The following is a 10,110-nucleotide window of genomic DNA, read 5'->3' on the forward strand; positions in this document are numbered from 1 at the left end:
CACATGCTTTGGCCAAGGCCTTCACTTCCTGTTTAAGAGTTGGGCGTAAAGTTTTGTTGTTATCCTCCAATTTAACTCTTTAACAGCAGAGATGTTGCTAGTGACACCTAAACCAGCTGATTTACATTGATTGCGTAATCACTTCTCTACTGTTAAGTGTTGCAAAGCTGCTTTTCTGCGCTGCAGAATCCACTGGAATTACATTGACTGCAGACACAGTGTTACTGTAGTTGCATACGAATGTCAAGACTAGAGCTAAACCTCTAGCGTTAAAGGGTTAAACCAAGTAGTTGTTTTTTTGTGAATTACTTGTCAAAACAAAATAAACATGCACAGCCCCTTTGGTGACCATCATTGTTGTCAAAGGAACAATATTTACATGCTGCACGTCTTACATGTCATATATTTTGGCATATCTTTGGCATAACTTAATCTTCCAAAAGGATTAACCTTCCAAAAGGATTAACCTTGAAAACTTATTTTTACCCTATTGGGATAGATTTGCATAAGATTCCTGTGTTTGTTATCCAGCAGTTCAGTTAGTCTAGGATAAAGAAAATCTATTTCTTCAATTTTGTTGAGTTTGTAATGTATTTAGACACTGAAAAACACTGATGTGTTGATTAAAAATTCTCTTAAAAAATTCTTTTGAGGTGACTTGGATGTTTTGGGGTATTTCCCTGCTTCTGAAACAGCCATAAAATCATCGCCTCTCGCAAAAGACATTACATGTGTTGCACTTAAATTAGTGTTGAAAAAGGTACCAATAAGATCAGGCTAAATGCCACTACCACTGATGGGAGATAAGGTTAAAGGTTATAGTTAGCTCATTTCACTTAGGCAATGCCGTCACTTCCTGGAGCAGTGAGGTGCTCTGAGGCTTCTTGTGGTTTCATCTACATAACACACTTCACATGCCTTTCCTATTTTGACTACAATTTACATTTTCTTCTCAGTGTTTCTTCTTTTCTTTTAGACCATCTTTCTTCCTCTTGTTCATTGCAGCGTTCAGCAGCAACAAACTCTACGCACTCCTCCCGCCACAGACAACAATCCGAACACACGAACATGGCAAAAAAGTTTTTTGTTTTTGTATTTTTATTCAATTTGCTTGAAGTCTTTTTTTTAAACTGCTGTATTAATAGCCAGTTGGTTGTTCAAAGATTTTTTTGTCTCTTAGCAACAGGGAAACACTCAAAATCCAACCTTCAATATGCTGTATGAAAAAGGTGCTGTTCCATCAGGGAAGTGGGGGTGGGGGTGCTGGAACAGGTGCAAAAACCACGACAACCTGTCGTGAAGCCGTAGTACCGGCTGTCGTTTACTCAGTCGAGTTGTGGAAGAGGTCCTCCCACATTATCCTGTGCGGTTTTCACCACCCGGGCCAAGTCCATCCTGTCTTGAGTAGTACAACTCCCATACCACACCGTAGCACTCAGACAGAGGATGCTTTCTATGGTGGCTCTGTAGAATTTTCCTAGTAGTCGCGTTGAGAGTCCAGTCCTCTTAAGCTTCCTAAGGAAGAAGATTCTCTGTTGAGCCTTTTTCATCAAGTGGGATGTGTGCAATGACAAGGTGAGGCCATATGAGATGTGGTTCCCCAGGAACTTGATGTGGTCCACCCGCTCCACCTCCTCCCCATGAATGAGGAGAGAGGTATGTATCACCTTCTTAGACCTTCTGAAGTCAACAATAACCTCCTTGGTCTTGGAGGTGTTCAGGACAAGGTTGCTGTCGGCACACCATCCTATTACGTGCTGGATGTCCTCTCTGTAGTGAGTCTCATCATTGTTGGATATGAGACCTACTACGGTTGTGTCATCAGCGAACTTAACAACCATGTTTGTAGGATCAATAGAAAAGCACACACACATCTTTGATTACGAATCGATGGGCAGGTTAACTAATGTCACCATTGGCTAATGAATCTGTCAATCAAACTCATAAGCAAAACAGGCGTGCTCACTTTCAGCCAATTGAATGGCCTCTTAGACATTGCTTTCACACAAGTGACGAAAAAAGCCCCGCCCATCTTTGATTCTGTACCGGTCGGTCGTTAGCATGTTAGCTTTAGCATGGCTCCTGTAGGTTTATTGTCTTCGTTCTTCAAAAATTACTGGCTTGTGCAACTTTCTTGTGGACTTTGAAGCAAGGCAACAGTGGTTGAATGCAGTTGCAGTGAATGCAGAGAATTGTCTCCTGGTGATGGGATTTGCAATGAATGTTTCACTCAGGATAGATGCTAATACTTTATCCTTATTAGCTATGATGCTAGAGTCATCCAACACCAGTATATATGTTTTTAAAAAAAAAAAATTATTTGTCTGAATTAAATTATTATATATCTTTTACAGAACGATTTGTGTATGTTTAGTCTGTTTTAATGTCATAAAGTTCTTTTTTTTTACAATCTTTTTGCTTTGTGGTTGTTTGTGCTAAAAAACGTCCACACTTTAGATGAGGTGCTGCAAAACAATTAATAAACTATTAACAAAGTCAATTAATACATTTGTAAAGCTTATAAGCAGTTTAGTAATATGGATTTAGAAGACAATGGTCTGATGTTAGATGTTAATAAATCTTATTAACACTTTCAGGTATTTGCAAGACATCTATAATGCTAATGCCAAAATGCTAATAAATATCTTACTAGCATCTTACACATTAATAAAGCCTATTAATTTGTTAAGTTAGTTAATAAAACTTATTAAGCCTATGAACACTTAGGCTTGTGTGAGACATCTATAATGCTAATAAATATCTTACTAGAACCCCAAACAATAAAAATACTTCTTAATTTGTTAACAAAGGTTGTTAATAAATCTTATTAAGCTTATTAACACTGACAAATTTGTTAGGCACCTATAATATCAGTAAATGCATCATTAACATCTTGAAAACATCCTAATAATAATGCTTGTAAATGTGTTAACTAAGTAATTTAATAAACCTTATTAGACTTATTGTACTAATAAATGTCTTACTAACACCCTATAAATTCATTTATAATGCTTGTTAATGTGTTAACAAAGTTTGTAAAGGAATCTTAATATAAAGTGTTACCAAAATGTTTTAGTATTCAAGTAAATTGTAAATAAAGTTGAGACAGTAAATATGGCAATAGTACATGACCTACATATAATTTTTGCCACTAAGCAGCATTTACTGATTAAAAACAACACCTGTTTCCATCTCAAGCAGGTGGAAATATTTATTCATGCAACAGTTAATTCCACTACTGTATTTTTATTGTAGTGACTGACAGAACTAATGACCACTACCATGAACTAAAAGAAAAAATGTAAACAAAAACTCAGTGGAATTAGCTTTTGCAATGCAGAAAGTGTGCATTTTGGTCTAATTGTGAAATGCCGTTAAGAAGTTGTTTTTTGTGAACACAGATGAATGTTGCACTCTCCACATTTGAGTTTAGCTCTTTAATCCTAAAAATCTTTAGTATTGGCGCTCATTTACCACCAGTGTCCCTTAGCATCTATGATGTGGACTTCCTGTGCAGGACTTTGGCTGGACCTCAGCGATTCTTCCTCTCAAACTGCCATTCAACAGATAGCTTCAGCACTAGTGGTTTGTAATGTTAATGATGCATCTCATCAGTCTTCATTGATACTGCTCCTATCAAATCAAACTTTATTTATAAAAAAGCACTTCTAATACCGTGTGCAACTCGAAATGCATTGACATTTAAAACAGCAAAAAAAAAACCATACACAATATTACAATAAAAACCCAACCCACTCTTCCCACTCCCCTCCGTCAACACGTAACACATGACCCCACAAACAATGAAAACTTTAAAAAGTTACTTCTAAAATAAATTGAAACTGCTTGGCTCTGCTGTGAGGAAAGAGTATTTGGAAATCTCTTTCATACCAGGAGCCAGCGTGGCCATAGGAACATTGCCACAGTGCCCACCCAGACCAGGACTGCAAGGGGGTCCACTTCACAGCTGTGAAGATGCAACGTTAAACTCCAGCCGCCCCAGCTAGGGCGACAACCGCGGCAACAACCACCAACCAAGTCAGCAAGTCCTGGCAGATTAGATCCCCACAAGAAACACTTGGGCTAAAATCATAAAAATATGCTACAATTAAGTACATAAGTTATATTATATATATAAATATAAATATATATATAATATTATATCTTCTTTCTCTTTCGGCTTTTCCCATCAGGGGTCGCCACAGCGAATCATCGTTTTCCACCTCACTCTATCATGGACATCTTCTACCCTAACATTAGCCAACTTCATGTCCCCTGTTAAGACATCCATATATCTCCTCTTTGGCCGTTCTCTTGCCCTCCTGCCAGGCAGCTCCATCTCCAACATCCTTCTACCAATAGATCCACTATCCCTCCTCTGAACATGTCCAAACCATCTCAGTCTGGCTTCTCTGACTTTGTCGCTAACACAGGCAACATGAGCCGTTCCTCTGATGTACTCGTTCCTTATCCTGTCTAACCTGGTCACTCCTAAGGAGAACCTCAACATCTTCATCTCCGCTACCTCCATCTCAGCCTCTTGTCTCTGTCTCACTGCTACCGTCTCTAACCCATAGACCAGAGCTGGTCTCACCACTGTCTTGTACACCTTTCCTTTGAGTCTTGCTGACACTCTTCTGTCACACAACACTCCTGACACTTTCCTCCAACCGCTCCAACCTGCCTGCACTCGCCTCTTCACCTCTTTTCCACACTCCCCATCACACTGAACTGTTGACCCCAAGTACTTAAACTCCTGCACCTTCTTCACCTCAGCCCCCTGTAACCTAACGTTTCTACCTTGATCCCTCTCGTTCAGACACATGTATTCTGTCTTACTACGACTGACCTTCATGCCTCTTCTTTCCAGAGCAAACCTCCACCTCTCTAGCTGTTCCTCCACCTGCTCTCTACTCTGACTGCACATTACAATGTCATCCGCAAACATCATTGTCCAGGGAGATTCCTGTCTTACCTCGTCTGTCAGCCTGTCCATCAGCATAGCAAACAAAAAGGGCTCAAAGCTGATCCTTGGTGTAGTCCCACCTCCACCTTGAACTCCTCTGTCTGACCTACAGCACATCTCACCACCGTCATACTTCTCTCATACATGTCCTGAACTACTCTGACATACTTCTCTGCCACTCCAGACGACCTCATACAGTACCACAGCTCCTCCCTCGGCACCTTGACATAAGCCTTCTCTAAATCTACGAACACACAATGCAGCTCCTTCTGACCATTTCTGTACTTTTCCATCAACATTCTCAAAGCAAAAATGGCATCAGTGGTGCTCTTACGGGGCATGAAACCATACTGCTGCTCATAAATCTCCACCTTCTTCCTAAGCCTGGCTTCCACTACTCTTTCCCACAGCTTCATTGTGTGGCTCATCAACTTTATTCCTCTATAGTTGCTGCAGTTCTGCGTGTCACCCTTGTTCTTAAAGATCGGGACCAGGACGCTTCTCCTCCATTCCTCAGGCATCTTCTCACTCTCTAGAATCCTATTGAACAACCTCGTTAGAAATTCCACTGCTGTCTCTTCATCCTTTTCAGAGTCTTCCTAACCTCATCCTTTCCAATCTCTGCTACTTCCTGCTTCACAACAACCACATCTTCCTCCCTTCTTTCCCTGTCATTTTCCTCATTCATCAGCTCCTCAAAATACTCCTTCCATCTTTTCTGTACACTCTCCTGGGTTGTTAGCACCTTTCCATCTCTGTCCTTAATCACCCTTATCTGTTGCACATCCTTCCCATCTCTGTCTCTCTGTCTGGCTAGCCTGTACAAGTCCTTCTCTCCTTCCTTTGTGTCTAACCTGTCATATAGCTCATCGTAAGCTTTCTGTTTGGCCTTTGCCACCTCTCTCTTCACTCTACGCTGCGCTTCCTTGTACTCCTGTCTACCTTCCTCAGTCCTTTCTACATCCCACTTCCTTTTAGCCAACCTCTTCCTCTGGATGCATTCCTGTACTTCCTCATTCTTTCTCATTCCACCACCAAGTCTATATATATAATATTATATAAAAACAAAAATTAAGAATAAGAGGAAATGCATAAAAAAATTCTAAACATAAACTAATATGTACTGTAATTTATAATTATAAACCGCTGCTTTTGTCACACGCTTTCAACCCTGCAGCTTGTTCAATGATGCGGCTAATTTATGCATTTTTTCTAACAGCCGCTAGGGGCGCTCGAGCAGAAAAAGTAAGCGTGAGACTGGGTGAATAAGGTATATGTGTGTCACAAGTTTATTTTGAGTTCCCACTCAGTTGGCTGCACTGGGGGGCTTTCCGTGTCCCAAACAACGCACACACGAACAGTTTCAGAGGGGATGAGAACATATTCTCTTTTCCGGCATCAAGCCCATTTGTTTTGACACAACCACAAGCAGCCAAACAGCATGGACCTCACTTATGCTCTTAGGCCCCTCAGTCATGGTGCAACAAAAAGAAACACCCATGCTCAGTCCTATTTTGGCTGCATCCCACAATCCCTTGCTGCCCTACATGCACGTGACCGTGAAAAAATCCACCATCACCAACTGGTTTGGAAAAGCCGGTCTGCTGCGTGACGGAGAGGACAGCGCAAGCTCAGGACTGAATTTGCCTCAGGATGAGAGTGACACTGACAACGACAACGAAGGAGAGACTGAGTGTGTGGCGAAGAATATCTGACGCTATTCGAATCCGACACTGAGGAGGAAGACTTCCATGGTCTCAGTGCACATGAGGAAGATGAGGAAAGCTCTAAGTGAGTTTTTTTAGATCAGCCCTGTTAGCGCTGTGTTATGGTGTGTCACTGTTGTGGAAGAAAACTCCCGTCACTCCCAGCACGCGCTGCGCAGCACTTGCATCTGCGCGCCGATAAGTTACTGCTGGACAACACAGTGACACCACACTCTGATCTAGGCACCGTTTGGAAAGAAAAGCTCAGGTATATCATTGAAACTTTGAAAACTCGTTCTGTGTACTGTCTTTCTTTGTAAATATATCATGTGTTGAACCTTTTCTGTGATTATGTTTTTTCTTTCTGACCGTGCTTGGAAAATGCAAGGGGAGATCCTCTCCGCCGAAGCTGGATCTTCCTTCGGTTGTTCAATTCCCGTTCGGACCCTCAGAGCCTCCAAAGTGGGTTAACAAAGAATCATTCATCTTCTTCTGGGGGAAACCATTTTTTGTTACAGTTCTCTTTCACTCTGTATAACAAACATAAACACAGCTCTTGCTCTCACCTCTCTCCCCTCTCCTACCCTCTCCCTATAACTCCCTCTTGCGCTGCACGTGCGCTCTCCTCCTCCTTCTTACACACTTCAGCACATACACATCCTCAATCTACAACACATGTTTCAATTTGGGCACATGCAGCTTTTAGACAGGTGCGGTGGCCTGGAACTTCTGTTCTGGGTCCTTGGACTAATGTTGACGTCACATTATGTGATTGGCTGTCCGTTGGTCCGATGACGTGTCAGTTAGTTATTGGTCTGGACAAATTACGATACTACCATAGAAGAAGAAATTACTTATTATATAAGTCTGTGGTATACAGAGCTCCGACATAGACCGAGATTATCTTCTAAACGTGCCTTTATTGTTGTTATGATTATTATTGAATGCTTGTTAGATTATAGTTTTTTTAATCCCTGCGCTCAGTGCTTTATTATTGGCAGAACGGACCCGGAAGAACAACATTTAGCCGTGCTAACAACATTTTCAGCCACGGCTGAACTTAAATTGGAATAACAAGCGGATTGTGGCAAAATCTCTTTATAAAAATTACAAAGAATATTGTCAGACACAATATATGAGGGAAAATAACTTTAGGTTACAAAAGGAAACGTGAAATGAAGATTTGTTGAGCCCGAGCAGACTTCGATGTATGTAGTTTGTCCAAGTGGGGTGACCGTAGTGTGACGTTATCTTCAGTCGAAAGGAAGTTCCAGGCCGAGTGGTTATGGTACCTACAGCGGCTTATGTATGTAAAAAAGGATTTATCCTTTAAAAATGTAATGGGTGCGGCTTATAATCTGGTGCGCTCCATAGCCCGGAAATTAAGGTATTAAAACTAGTGGAATAAGCAAGCAGATAAGATCTACTAAAAGCTAAATCAAAAAATGGGTCTTGAGCTCTTCTTAACAACCTCTACGGTCTCTGCTGACCTAAGGTTAAATAAAAGAACCAAAATTATGTTAAAAGAATTTTAAAATCTATTCTGAAATGCACAGGGAGCCAATGTGGCGATTTTAAAATGGGTGTAATGTGTTCTCTTCAGTATAAATTCACCAAATCTCCCAACATCTTGCACGTTCCTGGTAAGTAAGGGGAGAAAATGCGGCGGGAGCGTCAGGTTTCTAAACACACGTTTGGACAAGCGTTGAGCAGTGACTTTAACTCAGTTTGAAGCAAAAGCAAAGGATATGAATTGTGACAAAGGATATGACAACCAAACAATTGATTTAAATAAAGTGCGTGGAGGGAGGAGGGGGGGAAGTCCGTGGCACACGTCTGTGCAAACCCGGGGCTAGTGATCCGTACGGATCACGCATCATCCATGCACCCCTAGTAGCTTCTCCTGGGATTCGGTGTCAGAACATGTAAAAAGTGAATTAAACAAAACGCTCAGAAAGATTACTCTTCCGGCATCAGCACTTCAGCTAAAGCTGTTTTCGGAAAAGTCCCGCCCCTTTTAACTGTTTCCGCCAATCATTCTTGGTGGCTTAATCACACGTCATCAGTCTGACCAATCAGAAGTTCTTAAAGTCTTCAGTTCCTTGTTCCGATTCTGCTCATAAAGTTGCTTAGTTCCAACAAAAAGACCAGCTAAAGCTCATATTTAGTGGTGTAGCTTTCTGCGGGATCCGGTGTCAGACCGTGGAAAAAGTGAACAAAACAATGAAGCTCTGAGACGCTAGTCTGTCTGCGTTACATCTCTTATGATGCATTGGGTTAAAGTGACAGTGTCTCAGTGCACAATGAGTCTCTCCTCTTAAACGTCTTGAAACAACAACAAACACACATCAAACAGTTTTAAAATCTTCTAACTTAACTTTTATTGCATCTATTAGAAAGAACCTGCTGCAACTTCCAGCTTTTTCTGCCACAATTATCACAAAAATGCAAGTGAGATTGTGGAGGGGCTGTAGATCAATACAGACTGAGTTTTTCCTTTTTTTATTTTTTTAAATTTTTGGATGCTGTTGTGCCGCGGGATTTTTGTCAAGCTTAAAGTGTGCTTTGGCTCAAAAAAAGGTTGAAAAACACTGTCCTAGACCAATTTTTATCATGTATTTAACAATTGGATTTGTAGTTTTCTTAGTCAAGTTAAAAATCGTACCTAAGCAAAGGTAATATGGCAATGGTAAATCTAGACCAATAGATTCCATTTCTTTCCACTGGGGGGCCTCAATAGTTTCAAAATAAAATTTTATTGATCTTATTTGTGTAGCCCAATGATACCAAATTATATTTGGACATTTTAACCCACCCTGGTTATATGGCAGTTGCATTAAAGATAATCAAAATCGTGCTTTATCATTTTTCCAAATAAATGCAACAATTTTTTTTTTTTTGAAAAAAAATTATCAGGAGGGGACAGTGGCAAATTTTGAAACACATACAACATTTTGGGAAGAATACTCATTTTTATAACATTGATTCTTCCAATCAAGGACAGCGGTAAGGGCATCCACCTTTCAACAGACACTGTAGTTTCATTTTTCAAAGATTCATAGTTAACCCTAACAACATCATTTAGTTTACGTCGGATTTCTATACCTAAATATGTAAAATGATCCACGAGTTTAAATGATAGAGCCTGCGAGTTAGGATTGCTAGCTTGTTTTTCATCAACTACTAGAATGGAGGACTTTGTTTTGTTGACTGTATAACCAGAGATCTTGCCAAAGTCTTATATCAATTTTAAGACAATTGGAATAGTTTTACTCATGTTTGAGATGAATAGGATAACATCATCTGCATACAATGCAATTTTGTGTTCCTCATGCCAGATAGTTATTCCTGCTATATCATTATTTTATTTAATGGCAATTGCTAAAGGTTCAATTACCAATGTGAAAAGGAGGAGCGACAAAGGGCAACCTTGTCTAC

At 40.4% G+C, this 10,110-nt stretch overlaps 1 protein-coding gene across 2 annotated transcripts in view; it reads left to right on the top strand.

The window, feature by feature from the left end:
• prkcb (protein kinase C beta) overlaps nt 1-10,110 on the top strand; it is a 301,159-nt gene that overhangs the window by 17,595 nt on the left and 273,454 nt on the right. The window lies entirely within an intron of this gene.

Source organism: Oryzias latipes, chromosome 8 (assembly GCF_002234675.1).
Source record: "Oryzias latipes chromosome 8, ASM223467v1".
NCBI lineage: Eukaryota > Metazoa > Chordata > Actinopteri > Beloniformes > Adrianichthyidae > Oryzias > Oryzias latipes.